We start from the raw sequence: 16549 nt of genomic DNA, 5'->3' as shown, positions 1-16549 counted from the left end.
TAATAGCAGTTTAGAAAACATTGTCACCACAAGGTCTATTTAGTTGCAGATCTAATTTCATCAAATAACATCATTTTTTATCAACAGGGAGACTGTCGTACACAGCAGGCATCTAACTGCTCAATATGGGCAACAAGTGCTCAGAAAAAAACATACTACAGTACTGCATGCACTAAGGAAGATTTTTATAACTGAAGGGCAAATAAACAGACCTTACTTACTTTACAAGTGTTTCACAGATATAAGCTATTAAGAAAAATGTTAATAGCTGTCAAATTTGGCTGGTGTTTCTCCTGCAGATGGTATGTAGTTATTAAAATGAATGTTTTGGTAATGCTAGCAAGTTTAGTTAGCAACGTGCATTCACAGGCTCTATGGGTAAATTACAGATAGTTGTTAATTAAGGATAATTGTTAAATACTATAATTTTACTCAATAAAATTTGGAGTACAGACTAGAGTAAAATTACCTGCAAAGCAAGAGCTCTAAGACAGCGGTCTCCAACCTTTTTTGCGCCATGGACCGGTTTATGCCTGACAATATTTTCATGGACCGGCCTTTAAGGTGTCGCGGATAAATACAACAAAATAAAACTAGTACCGGTACCGAAAAAAAGAAGATTTATTCATAACACACGTGAAAAGACCCAGGAAAACCGAGATAACGATAAAAACGATAACAAAATAACGCTGAAAACCGATAAAAACCCTGAAAACCATACATTTCACACCTGAGCCTCAACTCTCACGGCCCGGTACCAAACGACTCACGGACCGGTACCGGTCCGAGGCCCGGGGGTTGGGGACCGCTGCTCTAAGAGGTCTGAAACCACAAACATAACAAGGAGGTCCAGTTTGATGACTCGAATTAGATCATATGTCTGCAGACAGCTACCAGCTATTGCTGTTTTTTCTCAATGGGGAAATTAATAAGCAAGAACAAATATTTTATTTTGTTCGTTTTACTCTAATACTGCATGTGCTAACACAGGTGTCTGTGGTGACTGACTCTCTTTTGGAGTCAACCTCAGATTTAGTTATTAAAATAAAATGTGATCTCTGGCTAATGACACAGAGGCAGCATGTATTAGTCAAAATGTTGTTATGACATTGTAAATCAAACAAAGTGTTTTATTATCTACCTCTGGTTCCGTCATTCTGCGCAAAGTGTGTCAGTTAAAATGTTACTAAAGTGTTACTAAGTTATGACCGTCTACTTTAGTCGTTCATCTCAAACTGTGTGATCATAGCGTGAAGAAGCTTTGGTAAAATGTTGCTCAGATGTACTTCTCAGTGTGTTAGTGCCATCACTGACTATTTTTCTCTGCGAGGGTCGAACATTTGCCATACCATATGACGTGCTATGGCATATTTGGGAATCATACAGTATGGTGAGAGATGGGGAGCACTGCTTTTCTTTCGCTCATCTCTTCCCTCTGCCTTGAGGCTGGCTGATCCATCTGTCAGGCCCTGCAACCCCCAGCTGAGGCAGAATGGATACACAATGTCAAATGCCTGTTTTGATATCACAGATGAGAGAAGAGGGGTGGACCGTGCCAATGTTGGAAACATCATCATATCACTGTAGGATTGGTAGAATACTCACAGCACTTTAAAACACGTCTTCTTTACTCACAAAAGCGGAAGGAAAAGTGAGGCAAACTGTGATGGAAGGTCAGGCTTTGGCGTTGTTGATTTGCTGCTGAATGGACAGAAGCGTTTCGGTCTTGCAGAGAGGCACAAGTAGGGGCAGCATGGCTGTTCATATGTAATGTCACTTTCAAACAAAGGGCTCCTTGTCACCGAGACTACAGTATATTTCTGTGGATAATGCCAAAGCATTGTGCACATGTGAAAACACACACTTACACGCAGGCTCGCTCCGCCTCGGGCTGGCAGAAGCTATAAATCAAACAAATAGCATCACAGCCTGGCGAAGAAAGCATTCCAACAGATAAAATGCTCTCCTACACAACAAAGCCACGCTCACTGCGTAATTAATTGCAACAAATTACCTCTTCCTCTCCCTGTCGGCCCCCACCTCGCTTTTTTACGGCACTGACAAGAGCGCACGCTCCTGCGCACGTGTGTGTGCAGATGTGTATGCGCACGCAGCGCACAATCTACTGCGCGCTATGGCACTGGTACGTAGACTCGCACACAAGCGCACACACGTACACACTCGGCCTGCACCCTTCATAAGTGCTTTAATGTGGCTTATTGCAGTGTGCGGTCCCCTTAGCCGTGGAAATATTCGCTTGACGGATGTGCTTTGTCGCCGGCGCTCCCCGGCGGAGGGCGGCTGTCAGGGAGGAGATGATAACATTAACAGGGAGGCAAGGCGATGACAAATGCCTGTTATCAGCGAACGAGGCCGGTGACAAATCGAACGGCAGCGCCCAAGCAGCCCCGGCGCGGCGTAATAAAAAAGAAGATGGATGGCACACCCAGGCAGGGCCCGCGTTAATGCGATTTCCACTGCTCTCCCTGACTCCCAATTAAGGCTGGGGGTGGTGGTGGTGGTAGAGCGCGGGAGAGAGGAGACAGAGACTGTGCGCCTCGTGAGTGTGAGGAAGGAGGGAAGCTAAAGATGGGAGGAGGAAGACTGCAATGGAGATGAGAAGAAGTTAAAAAAAAACAGTGGGGATGGGTAGAACTGACAGGAAGGAGAAATTCTGCAGACATATAAAGAGGATAGCTGTCACTAAGGATGGGGTGAGGGACAGGAACAAAGTGGAAGAATAACAACACAACATGCAGCATTAATTGCCTGCAGACCCCATCTGCTCCCTCTCATCTTCTTCTCCTCGATTTTATTCACATCTCAATCAGGGCCGTGTCTCACAGGTACAGCGTTGTTTTGTGTCTTTGCAGCCAGGTGGAACATCATTAGAGTTTTTCTAACAGCGACAGTAATGAACATAACCCGACACAGCATTAGAATAAAAAATAACTGGATAAATTCTCGCTTTAACCTCCTATCAGGGGCACCGCATGCTCCCGTGGTTTCCTGTTGGCCCAGGATTCAAGGGCTGCACCCTAAATCAGTGCTTATAAAAACAGAACTGACAGACAGCCCATGGCGTATAAGCAGACAGAGCTATACAGATGAGCTACGACTCTGTCCAGGATGACTGTTCCAACTCATCCTGTCCAAGGACCCAGATGTTATCTCTTTACTAAAAGGATCAGCTCAGGATATTGAGAAATTGCTTCAGGATAAGGGGGCATCTGTGCCCGAATACCCAAGGGCTGCTGTTTTGTCACTCTGACAGTGTTTTATAAAAGGCTGAGGAAGCTCAGAAGGCTGCAGAAACAAGCCTCATATATCTCCCGCTATTACACCCAGGCTAGAAAGAGAGGGCTGAAATGACAATGAAATATAGCCTTGGCTCAAAGGGAGAAAAAGAACAGGGTCTAAAGAGGGACAGCTGAGTCTCCCCAGGAGCCTGAAAGGGGCTGTGCTCCAAATCAGAGACAGATGCACAGCAGTCAGACACCAACCCTGTGCTATACTGCAAGTGCACAGAGGTGAAAAGGAGACGATATGTGGTTCAGAGAGGGAGGTCCTCAGAGAGAGCAGCCTCTCGGTGCCTTTGCTGATATTAGTCTGAAAGAACAAGGAAGGAAATTAGAGCCCTGCAGGAGGAAGAGAGAGGGAGAGGTGTGCTGGGGAGCTAAAAGTCCAAACTCGGCAAGGACCCTTGCATCATTAAGTTGTCAAGTGGATGGGAGGCCCCGAAATATGACTTGGAGTTATTGCTGGGGCCGGGCCTGATGATATAAGAATTACAGTACATGGATCATGGCCGGATCGATAGGTAGACAAAGTCATTATAGAGGGGCTAGAGTTCAATGCCTCCCTGGGGCTGCAAGCTGGGACATATTTATCACTATGGCAATGTGTAGCACACACAACACACAGGTGGGTAGCTGTGTAGTTATATTTTGCTTGTTGCTCTTATTTCCAAGGCTATCTGTTCCAGCTGTATTGATTGTTTAAGTTTTATGTGGGTGCAGGCATCTCTGCATGAGTTTCTCGACCTGGTATCTGTCTACGTTTGTCAACCTATTTTCTTCCTGTGAGGAGTACCGACGCATGTGTGTTTACAGGTAAGCTAGATATCTTGGTGCTTGCACATCACTCAGCGGTGAGCATTTGTCCTTCCTCGCTCTCTGTCTTTGGATAGGGAGCACGGGCAGGCCAGCATCGATCCTCGCTTTGCCGAGAGAAATTAGGCATGAAATTAAAGCTCCCATCAAAGGCCAGAGCTGGCATTGTCACCTGATCTAGCACTATTTATACTCCCAGGAGATTTTGATGATGTCTCTATCACACTGATGATAACAGGACAGAGAGTAGAGAGAGAGAGAGAGAAAGAGAGGTGGAGCCACAGATAGAGAGTTTCTCCCCTCCATCCACGGTGCCACTGACCCACCATCATTTATACTGCCAGTGCTCAAGTGCAAGGTTAGCACCAACCTGAGCCTCCATAAATCACTGCTCTGCTGGACGGAGAGAGGCCGGGGTCAACGCCTTTCAGAGCCAACCTCTGCAGATGACAGAGTATTTATAGATCAGGAAGGAGAAAGGCAGGGAGGAAAGAAGAGGCAGGATGTGTGTCTAAGTGGCATGTGAGGAAGTGTGTGCACACAAATTCAGATGTGATAGTAATTATACATCTGATATGAGTAAACTCTTGCTGTTCTCTTGAGAACAGAGCCATGTAGTCATTGTGTGCACAGCCGACATGGAGTTGTGACAAACGCAGGAGACTGTAGGGGGAGCCCATTAACCACAAATCAGACCCCATGTTTCGACTTTTCAGCTTTCTTTATAAAAGCACATACTTCAACTTTAATTAAATAAAAACATAAAGTTTTTATGCCATCTACCATAAAAGACCAAAATATGGGGGGAAAGAGCCTACATACAAGTCACTGACACATAGATGACTCTATCTGTAATACACAATTTTAAAGTCACATATTTCCCAGTCAGACTCTGCTGAGCGGAGTCCCCGCCAAGTGCAGTGTTTTGACAACGGTACAGCAGGTCCAGCATGGTGCTCTAATGACCAGTGGCCAAAGGTTGTCCTGGCTAAACACTGGTTATGGTCAGCCACAAGATGACTGGGTGTCCCAGTGTCGAACTCATTTCTGCTGCTGCAGGGTTTCATGCACGGCGTCCATCTCTCCAGCAAAAATAAACCTTGGCACAATGCCAGATTTTGAAGAAAGAAAAACGTTTTTCAGCATCAACCAATCCTGTCGCTGCCCTGATGATTTAAGTGTTTACTTTTAATTCTGGAAACTACTGAATCCCTGAAAACCCATAATACAAAATTCAAATGTTGTGTGTGTGCGCGTGTGAACAGTCGTAGTCTGAAGGTCAAAGCAAAGCGCATGTGATTGGTTCAACTCCAAACGGGCTGGAAAATTTGCAAAGACGTGCATGAGTAACTTTGCCTTTGGCTGGCATCTGCTGCTTTTCAGTCATTAACAATATGATGCTGCGTTTGTGCATACAAGTGGACAGCAAGCACACAACATTTTCAAACCATGAACTGAGCCTGTATATGATGTCTTTGATGTTCGGGTTTCACCTCCATGGTGTGACAAATAGTAATTAAAGCAATTAAAGTTGTCTCCTGATACAAAATTAATAATTTCCATCTAAATTTCTGTTTGATAAACTTCGGTCCTAGTAACCGTACGGGGTTTGGGTTAGGTAAATGTTGGTACCTGAATTATTGAGTTGATTAGTTGACAAACATAACATTTAGCAACAATAATTTTATTAATTAAAAAAGCTTGATATATTTAGTTTTACCTTGTTTTGTTTTGCTTTTGCCTTTCTTTTTTCTTTTTTGTGGCGCAAATGTATACAAGTACTGAGGGGAAGTGCAGGTGAAGAGGAAAATTTTGAATCAATAAAGTTTCAAGCACGGGGTAGGGATTAATAAATATATGCATACTTCTTCCTATCACACATTCATATGTACGTGTACATGTATATGCAGGTATCCGTATATATGTGTGTTATTGGTGTGTTTGCTTTATATGTCTGAAATAAAAGGTTATCATCATCATCAATAAAGTTGAAGTTTTACTGTTTCTTTTGTATATTAAAATTTTAGCATTTACTTTTAACGATGTTTTGGACTAGTTACCTTAGCAACATATCTTCCTTAATGAATTAGGAGACTCAAGAAGCCCATAGTGTCCTATTTTAGAAGTCAAACTAGTGGTCAGAATAAGCTTTTAAAAATAGCAGTTGTTTTCTTTCTAGTGTTCCACCACTTTCCCTGGATAAAGTTACATTTTCTAGATGTTGTAATCTTATATGTCAGAAACAGGACTCGTGTCAGTTGTATAGTTTGGATGATAAGGTAATTTCACTGAGAAAACTCATGTGGCGAGGATAAGCGGTAAGTTCATCTGTGGCAGGTTTTCTGTGCATTAGCTTTGTTATTGTACTGAATTGACTTTCACAATCACGAGACATCCCTCTACCCCCTCCCACCCATCTCCCGTTACAGTCTCCCCACCAGAGCAGCCCCTCCTCGGGACATGAAGGTCAGCGTGGCAGATAGGAGGGGTGTTTGATCGATAAGCACCACCCTCCCCTCGGCTCACTGACAGCTCCTGTCAAGTATCCAGCAGGACTCCTATCAAATGGATCAACCCTTAAACCCCAACCCACCACCAAGACCTCCCCAGTCCTCACTTTAAAAGAGAACTGTCACTAACTGCAACTGTCACATACCAGTCAGGTGTTTTCAACGCACTGATAATGTGCCAGGGAATGTCACCAGGGCTGAAAGTGTTTGTGTGTCGGAAGGAGAGCTGTTGAAAGTTTGCTGGTATTGTGTGAGATGTGTGTTTGCCCTCTGTGACCCAGCTTGCTCCTTATCATTTCAGATATCGGATTCAGCTGCAAGCCTTGATTGATTTTACAGTCAACCAAATCACAATGGAATAAAATAATAACATGACTTATGAGGCTGGAAAACTATACTCCCTCCCCCCTTTTTTAAAGGACTGGAAGAGATCTGGTGCTTACTGTGTGTCACCAAAGGAGAGGCGCTCCTCAGTGACCCACATCACAGATGTTAGTGGTGGAAGAGACCTTTGTGTGAAGTCTGAGAAAACTGTGTTTGTGTGTCCTACACCCACCATAAGGCCTGCATTCTTAGGTGCTTAACACATTGACGACTATGTCCTTAAACTGCGATGCAGTAAAGCGGGCTGTAGGTTCACAGTGTATGTGTGTTTGTGTGTCTTAGAGGTGGGGGTTGGGGGGGTTTAGGGTGACAAGGAGATAGTGTCGCTGATTGACACGTGAAGAGCAACTAAAAAAAATGCTCCCCTTTGGAATGCAACAATCTCCCAGCGTTCCATGTTGCTCTGTGTCCAACAGTGAATTGTTAAAAGCATTCCTGGCAGTTAAGGAGAGGGTGAAAAGAGTGTGAAAGGCGATGTTCTCGTGCTAAAAGAGGAGTTTGTTTACTCCTAAAGTGGATGAACCTTATCCTATCAGGCCTGCAACATAATAACATACAAAAGATAATGACAGAGAACAAGAAAGTGACACATTTCGTAAAGATTTTCCATTTTCTTTCAGAGCGTCTTTGTGATCTTGCTGTGTCACTGACATTTCAAAGCAGCTAAACCCTTAGGAGAAACATTTAAAAGCAGCTTGGTGGTCTCCTAGTTCCTACCATCACAAACAGTCCCCCCTCCCACTCCCCAAATCATCCTTAACCCACCCACTGAGCCTGACAAGGTGGTGGTCGCACTATGAGGAGAGATCCTTCTGGAGCAACAGGTTAAACCGACCACACGACGGGGGCAAAAGGCCCCTGCTTACAAGGTCTAATTGTTTCCACAGGTTGCAGACTACAGAGGAAAGAGGGGGACGGGGGGGGGATGCAAATGGTAAAGCGGGGTGTAGCAGACAGAAATAGAAAATGAGATGAAGGAATGGAAAAAAACAAAACAAAAAAAGGTGAAATAAGAACAAAAGAAGAGGAGCAGAGGGGTCGCTTTCCATGATGCAGTTTTACAGTGACTTTTACTGCTGTGCTGAGACAGCGAGAAATGGCAGATCACTGCTTCCAAGCCCAGGTGTGTCACTAAAATACCGGTCACATCACAAAGTATTTTAGACTGATCTCTTTAACATGGATGAACAGCACCAACATTAGATAATTAGCACTAAATACAGCTCAGCACCAAAAGTAATGCATCTAGGCTCCAACAACAAGCTTCAGACAGCAAATAGGGAGTTTTATGAATGGTGATGTTATGCTGAGAGTCTACAGGTAGCTGCCCAGTGGACAAGGAGCTGATGAAGTGCTTAGACAGTGGGGGCAGCAGGTAGCAGACTAACTTTCAGACATGAAGCAAAAACATGATCCTAATGCTTAACATTTATTAAAAGTGCAAGTGATTGTGTCATGTGAGTGTGACAGTAGAATCAACGTGGGCAGCCTAAATGAGCGTGCAGGACTTTCATCATTACTGGATTTTGACATGATGGTAAAACTGTGCTGCAGAATCACTTGTTATTACAGGTCATTTCTAAAGACGCAGTATAGAAAAGATACAACATAGTACAAAATTAAGACACAAAATCAGCTGGCAAAATGTCATGGCAACCCTGTGATAGCAGCAACAAGTAGCATCTATTTTGATCAAACTTTATTTAAATAGGAAGTAAAACACTTGGGGTTAAGAATGTCTTTATGAAAGCATCCAAGAAAGCCAGGGTTAACTTTTCATGTTTTTCGACTGTGGGAAAAACCAGAGCTCCCAGAAATAACTCGTGCAAGCACAGAAGAACATGAAAACTCCGCATACTGGTCCAGGTTTAACCCAGTGTGTGCTTGTTGTTAGGTAGTACTTCTTACCACTGTGTTGCATACTGGTGCCAGCATTGAAGACTACAATCATAACCACATGAGACTGGCCTCAAAGGTGAGTCAGTCCCAAAGGTGTTAAACCCCATGGTATTAAAAAGGTTGACATTACAACAGAAATAAACATACCTAACATGGTTTGGTCAAACTATTTTTACCTCTTTTCAAAAATACACTAAGTGGTTTAAATCATGCGTTACTACAGGCATGACCACTTTGAGTGATCTTGTTCACTTATTAAAATGTAGGTTATGTATAGGAGTCTGAGGAGTTGACAATTCAGTTTCAATGACAGGTGACGTTATTTCTGGATTTTTTTTTTTTAAATTACTATCAAAATTTAGGATCCCATTTAGTATCACAGTGAAGTACAGATGAATCTCACTAAGCCTGCGTTGTCACTGACTGTTAACACCCCAGGACTACCCCCTCATCCGAAAATGTCAAAATGCTGATCTGAAGGCTTCAAAACAGCAGTCCTCTGTCAAATAGGTAACTGAACAATGCATCAATAACTCTTTCTTTTTAATATAATCTATGATCTAAATCAGACAGATGTGTAAAAGAGAAGCTGAACTCAGTGGAACTGGCATTTTGCTCTAGTGGAGGCTAACTGTAATTGTATGACTGACATTAGTTATGGCAGAGATGCATGCTGTCCAGTTACAGTTGGTGAAGGGATTAGATTTATCCTACCTTGCACCCTAATTAGGATGATTTATTTCCCTTGTTTTTATGACAACTGGATCTTTTGATTAAAGTACTTCAAATGTATATTAGCTTGGTGAACATCTCTATGTTGGGCTTTCTGTGCATGTTTGTGACTTATTATTTTAACGGTACAAAATGGTTAAAAAAAAACCCCAAAAAACCATTATAACCTGCAGAAGTCATCATAATAGGATATATTTGTAGAATACGAAAGCCCCTAATGCGAGGCACATTTATGAGCTTTTCATTTCTTGTGTTGGTGTTTCTTTGTTAGCTTTATATTATCTGTTAATTTATAGTGCAGTCTGTCTAATGTAATGAACACATCATCTCTACAGCCACAAACCACATACAAAGCCCCAAACCGCTGCCATCGGGAAGTAAAATCTGGAACTGTTCAGCAGATGAAGGAGTGACTTTGTGAGTCCTCTGAGTATTTATTTCTTTTTATACCTCCACAAGCTTTAGTCTGTATTATTGGTAGTTATGGGGCAGAAAATGGTATTCCCAGAGAAATCACCTTGGGTGCTGTCACACTGCAGGAAATCTTACAAGTCATTTAATCTAGTTAGGACTCTTAAAACATTGTTTTTCTTTAAAAAGAAAGTTTAAAAATGTTTTCCAGTGGGGAGAAGTAATGCGACATATTTTTTGCGCAATAGAAAATACCTGCAGATTTCCCAGTGACTATGTTTAAGGGTTTCCTTAAAAAAATGTATTTCTTTGACACTATTGGACTAAACTGCCTTGTTTTAAACTGAACTGACAAATAAGTGTCTTTGTAGTGAAATACATTTCCTCCATTGCACCTTGACACCTTTACCTTCTTTCATACTTTGTTCCTTTTATGGAGCAAGTACAATTTTACATCTCCATGACATCTGTCCTAGACTGTCTAGACCATAGTAATAACACATATAAATTCCTAAAGTGAGTGGCATTCCCATTTGATGTAAAGTGATCTGCTGTGTGCTTGCCAGGACTGAGTGAACAAGATCACTGACACTATTCCTGTTATACAATTTATTTGAAGGAGTCACTAAGTTTTAATGTAAATCCCTGAGCTTTTGTGCACGATACTCCAGCTGTAAAAAAACAGAGTGTAAGGTATAACCAACGATGAAGGTCCTGAAAATCAGATCCACTTCCCATCGACTGAGAAGAAATTCAAGCTTCAGTGTGAAAGTTTGTTATCTCAAATGCTACACACACACACACACAGAGCCAGTTACAGTACAGCTGTCATGATTAAACTGTTATGGCCCAGATGTATCGAAGGGTATGATTTACAGATGTCCAATGACATGTTCATAGATGTGTTATGAATGTGTCAAATATCTAGTAAACTTGAGTCTTTACCACATCTTTAAAATTGAAAAGAACTTGAAATAATGTCAAATCTGGGTTCTCTACCATGTGGCAAGGCTTTAAATGGGTTATTGGAGTCATCTGTTGGGAAAATTTGGTTAGCTGGGTCCAGCTTAGAGAAAAAACAAGGGGAACAGCTTACCTAGTTCTCTGTGAAGGTTCAGTCACTGACAAAATGAGTGTTTTTAGTGATTTAATCACAATATGTTGTTTTCAAAGTCATTTCTTTCTATTGGAATCATAGAGGTGGCAGTGAGGGAATCTGGACAGGGCCAAACGTGTGGTTTCCCCCATTAACTGAAGCTAATTCACTCTTGGTGGTGCCTTCAAATGTATGTTTTCATTTAATTAATTTAATTCAGTTATGACAAAAGTAATGTTTATCCTACTAATGTCAAATTATTACTCTCATATTTAAATTGATCTATCAAACGTTGTATTATTTTATTTTATTTTTAGGTTTAATGTCTAAGCTGTTATTGACATGTTTTGAGATTAGATTTGTTGCACCCACTGGTGAAAAGCAAACTATTCTGCAGACAGCAAGCAACAGTCCAACCCTTAACAGGGATTCAAGTTTGTGAAGATGTTCTGTAACAGGACCTCCGTGCATTATCATCACCAGCATTTGCTGAAGGAATGAGATATTTATTAACGTTAAGATGAAAAACATGCTGAATTTAATGTTGGCCGTCATTTATTTAAACATTTCCAAATGATCTTTGTTGCAGGCCGCCGAGCCTGATCATCGCTTTGACTGGAATCTTTCAAGTGTTTTGTGGGAGCCAAAGGGTTAAGACCTCAGTTGCAAGAGATACGGGCTGAGAGCAGCCCATGAATCCTGCAGTCTCTGCAGGCACAGCATGGTAAAATAATTAAGCTTGCCTTTGAAGGGGACTAAACAAACACAACAGCACTCAACACCAGCCATGTCCACTCTCTTTCCTTTCTGCCTCCTCGGTCTTCTCTTCTCTGCTTTCTCACTCTGCTACCTGCCATACACCATACGTAGCCCCTCATGATGACCAGTTACCCTTCCCGCCCATATTTCTAATCCTTTCATCTTCCTTGTCATTTTGTGGTCTCTCTCTCTTTATCTTTCTCCCGCTCTCTGTGGAGATTCTCCTGGGGAAGAAGGGTGGAAAGTAGGAAAGAGAGAGTAGGGCCAGGTAATTCACAGGTCAGCTTTTTACATCTCCTAGAGTTGGCTTTACACTGTGAGGAAACAATGCTGCTGGAATACTTAACTAGTAATTCATAAATGTTATAACATTTAAGTCCCTTCTATTAAGTGGCCTTTATAACAATTGACAATAATGAATGGAAAGTGGCTTTTCCTGGCAACAACTTTATTTGAACTGATAATTTTTATTTTATTTTTATTTTTTTTGCACAAGTTGCTGACTCTTGCTACACATTCAAACATCTTCATGTGTAGCACATTCAATGGTGTGTAGAATTTTATCAATATTTCTCTAAAAAACAGCAAAACCGCTGAAATGGAGTACATAATGAGGTGTACGTGTACACTTATTTAAATGAATACTTTGACATTTTGAGCAATACAGGCTTTTGTTTTCTTGGCTCGAGTTAGATAATAGAAGTAATGCTGCAGTTGTGTTTGTATGGTAAATATGACGCTACAGTCATAGAAAACAGCAATCTTGGCTCTTTATCAGAACTGCTTACTGGCACCTCCACAACACTAATCAACACATGTGTTTAATCTAAACAAAAACCAAAGTGAAAAAGACTTCACTGGGTTTTTTTTTAATGCTGAACCAGCAACAGAAGTGAAACACAGACTTCCAGTTGACTCCTCAGTGCATGAAATAGTGCCTGTGCCTGCTATAAGCCAAATATATTGTACATCTATGGGTTATATGTGGTATTGACTGGAATGAATGTTAGTGATGTGACTGCAAAACCCCCACACAGCACATGGCTACTCAGTTACAAATTCACTGCCTCTGTGCCTCACCTCTCTTTTTCTCCCACACATCCTGCATACACACATCCTAAAACATTTAGATTACCATAACTACACACTTATGGCAATCTAAAGCAATTGAACCCAAGTCACAGCTCTGACCCTAGCAAGCATTGCTGCGTCCAGCACAAACAAATCAACTAATGCAGGTGGTGCACGGGGGGGCTGGTATGTAGAGAAAACTATCAATTGGGATTGGAAAGGCTAAAACAGAACCGTTATAAAACAGAGAAGCTATTTGAACAGCACCCCCGAGAATGGTAGGGATTCTCACCAATTGCTCATTTTTTTTTATTATATCCCACCTCTTGAAGGAGTGCAAGGAATTTTAAAACCAGAATGGTGATCTCACCACAGAGTGGACTGATGGTGATGATGCATCAGGGACATTACGTTTAGCTCCAAAACTGCAGCTCTTGGTTTTTTTGGTTTTCAGAAGCTGGGACAGAAAATCATTAATTCTAGAGATGGAAAATTAATCCTTTTGTCTTTCTTTCAAACATCAAAACAATTCAATGTGTGTTATTGTTACCAGTATCACTGGTGATTTACATAAACATCAGTGACCCGAATACAACTCTGAATCCAAACTCTAAACGTAGAAACAATTCACTGAACTAAACAACAATCCTAAACTGATTTTTTAAAATTAAAGTATGCATTTATATTTTGACTTAAGTTGTATGAAATGTGAAAGGGCATCTTATTCCAGTACCACCATCAGCACAATGTTAACACAAAACATTTAGCCTATTTCAGCTCATTGTTTTGATTCTCTGATAATGTTTTGTTGAGGCAGACATGTTTATAGGTCACTTTAGGTGTTCAAACCATTAACCAACCCTAAAATGTATTACTAGGACCTAAGCAGCTGGTTGCAATAAATAGTGAATCATGATATTATTTATTGTTTAATATCTCAAACTCAAATAAATACATATTCACATGCTACAGTTCGGTAAACAGCTGAAGAGAAAATCCCTCCTGGGGAAAACGTCCTGTCATGTGAGCACCGAGGTGATACCCCCACCTGTCCTGAATCAAGGAGCAAGGAAGGGAAGACTGAGCAAGATGCTGCAGAAATCACTGCAGTCAGGAAAAAGGATGTTTGGAGAAAGTCTCTTTCAGAAGCTGTTAAATCTTGTAGTTAATATAACGAACAAGGAGATAACCAGCTGTTGAAAGCCAACATACTTCAAGAATGTAAGGACTGGTTTGGCCCTCCAAGATTCCAGCTTGTTGTGATTTGGTGTTTTCTGCCTTTGATATGTTATCCAGTGGTGCAAGACAGATGTGTTTACCCTGAAAATATACTATGTTCCATGGATAATCCTGTGTACACCTAGGATGCTGAAAAGGATTGGGTGTGTCGACGTCCTGGGCGAGAGCGAAGCTGAAGAGCACAAGAGTGACAGTTTATTATGGCTGGTGATACAATTCTGCTGAACATCCCATGAAAATATGTGTTAAACAACATCCAGTAGTCTTCTTGAACTGCTCCTGAGCCCATGCAGTGAGTTCCATGAGAGAATCAAACCTGTTTTTAATACAGTGCCACCTGGGAGTTTGAAGATCACAGGCACCCAGTGTTGATTTTCAGACTTTTCCCTGACTGTTCAAAGTTCTCACAATTTCATGTTGAGGAACATTATTCTGAAATTGTTCCACAATTTGTGTTTTTTTGAAGCAAGCCACTGCCCGACTTTTTTTTCTGAGAAACTCTGCCTCTCTAAGATGCTCTTTTCATATCCAATCATGTTACTGACCTGGTGCCAAATAAAAATATTAGTTGTGCAATATTCCTCCATCTGTTTCTTTTTAGTAAAACTTACTTTTCCAGTCTTTTGTTGACCCTGTCCCATCTTTTTGGAGATATATCACTGCTATCAATATCACTATGAACTAATATTTTTCATAAAATGGTAAAATGTCTTTAAGATTAGATTAGATAAGATAACCTTTATTAGTCCCACACGTGGGAAATTTGTTATGTTACAGCAGAAAGTGGACAATGCAAAGTTACATAGCAAAAATGAGAAAAACACTGGAATAGGAGAAGATAATAGTAAAACGAATAAGATACTGCACACAATAGAATAGAATAAAATAAAGTACTATATACATTAGAGTTAAAATAGAATACAAATACTATATACAACTGAGTATATATTGTATGTTCTATTGTGAATACAATAAGGGTTCATGAGATTTGCAAATCATAGCATTGTCTTTTTTATAATTATTATTATTATTGTAATTAGGTTTGTATATGACAGCAGGAAGAGGAAGAGCATTGGTGAATTAAGAAGAACAAGAGCAACATGGCGAGCTTCATTAGTATAAATATCAGCATGGTGGACCACGGAAGAGCCCATGGGCAAGGCTTAGTTTCTTTTCTTTTTATCAAGGTAGCATACAGCACACGCTTCAATCAAGTGAACCTGTAGCAGTGGATTGGAAGGGAGGAATACCAGCTCATCTGCAATAGTCCAAATCCAGGGCACAAGACTTTGGACTCCTTAAGATGCTACGGGTCACATGACAAGAGCCTAAAATTGGTCAAGATGGTGAAGTTCATCCTCCACTAGCAATTCAGTATATTCATTGTGTCAGACATGACAAGGGCAACACTGTCAGTAGCTTTACCGATGACAGAATCAAACTAGAACTGAAAGTCAGTCTCAGCAGGAAGCTCCGATTCCTGAAAAACTTCCATCCTAACATACGATCTGGTCCAGCAGTCTTAAAACCATTCTCTTCATCATTTAAGCTTAATGTTCCATTGAAGAGGCAGTAGACATTTTCTTCAAGAAGAAGATTTTGCAGTTTTATGCATAAGCTGTTCAGCTCCTAAAAGACATGGGAGCAACAGAAGTAAACAGATGAAAGGGCTTGAAAGATTTGATTGAAGAGTCTGAAGAGAGTAGCATTCGCCTTTGAAAGGAAAGAAGTGTGAGAAGTAACTGGAAATCCAGAGACAGGGAGACCTGTCCTCCATTTCTTTGGCACCCAGAGATGATGCAAGGTTTAAAGGATTCTTGAACCTGCACTGGACTCATGGGTACCAGAGCAGCTGGAGGTAATGCCCAAACAGGTTGACACCCATCTTTATAATTAGTCATTTATTTCTTACTGCTCAGTTTGACCCTGTACCCGCCCTTCATTGATGTTCAAGATTTCATCCTGTAACTATCTTTCTTGTAATGCAATTCAACAATTTAGTGGTAAAGCTGAGCGTATCAAACATATGACAGAAGATAAATATAATTAAGAATTTGTTCAACTGTGGCAAAGACAATTTATAGCTGAAAAAAATGTTGTACAATAAGGCAGAGACAGAGAAAAAACAAGGAGGAGAAAGGTATAGAGAAAGAGGGATAGAGAAAAAGAGCAAGAGAAAGGCATTGGGAGGTATGACTCCCGGAGGACCATTGAATTTCTTTTCTTTCTTCTGTGCCTTTTTCATGGTCCTCTCACTCCCAGGTCTGCACAGCTGTTTCAGGGCTGGGGGCTTCTTTCTCCAGAGCCCAGATAAAAGAGCCGCCCTAAGCAGCCCT

Source organism: Aulonocara stuartgranti (assembly GCF_965226115.1).
Source record: "Aulonocara stuartgranti genome assembly, chromosome: 6".
In the NCBI taxonomy this organism is placed as follows: domain Eukaryota; kingdom Metazoa; phylum Chordata; class Actinopteri; order Cichliformes; family Cichlidae; genus Aulonocara; species Aulonocara stuartgranti.
Note: the sequence above shows the minus strand (reverse complement) of the source record.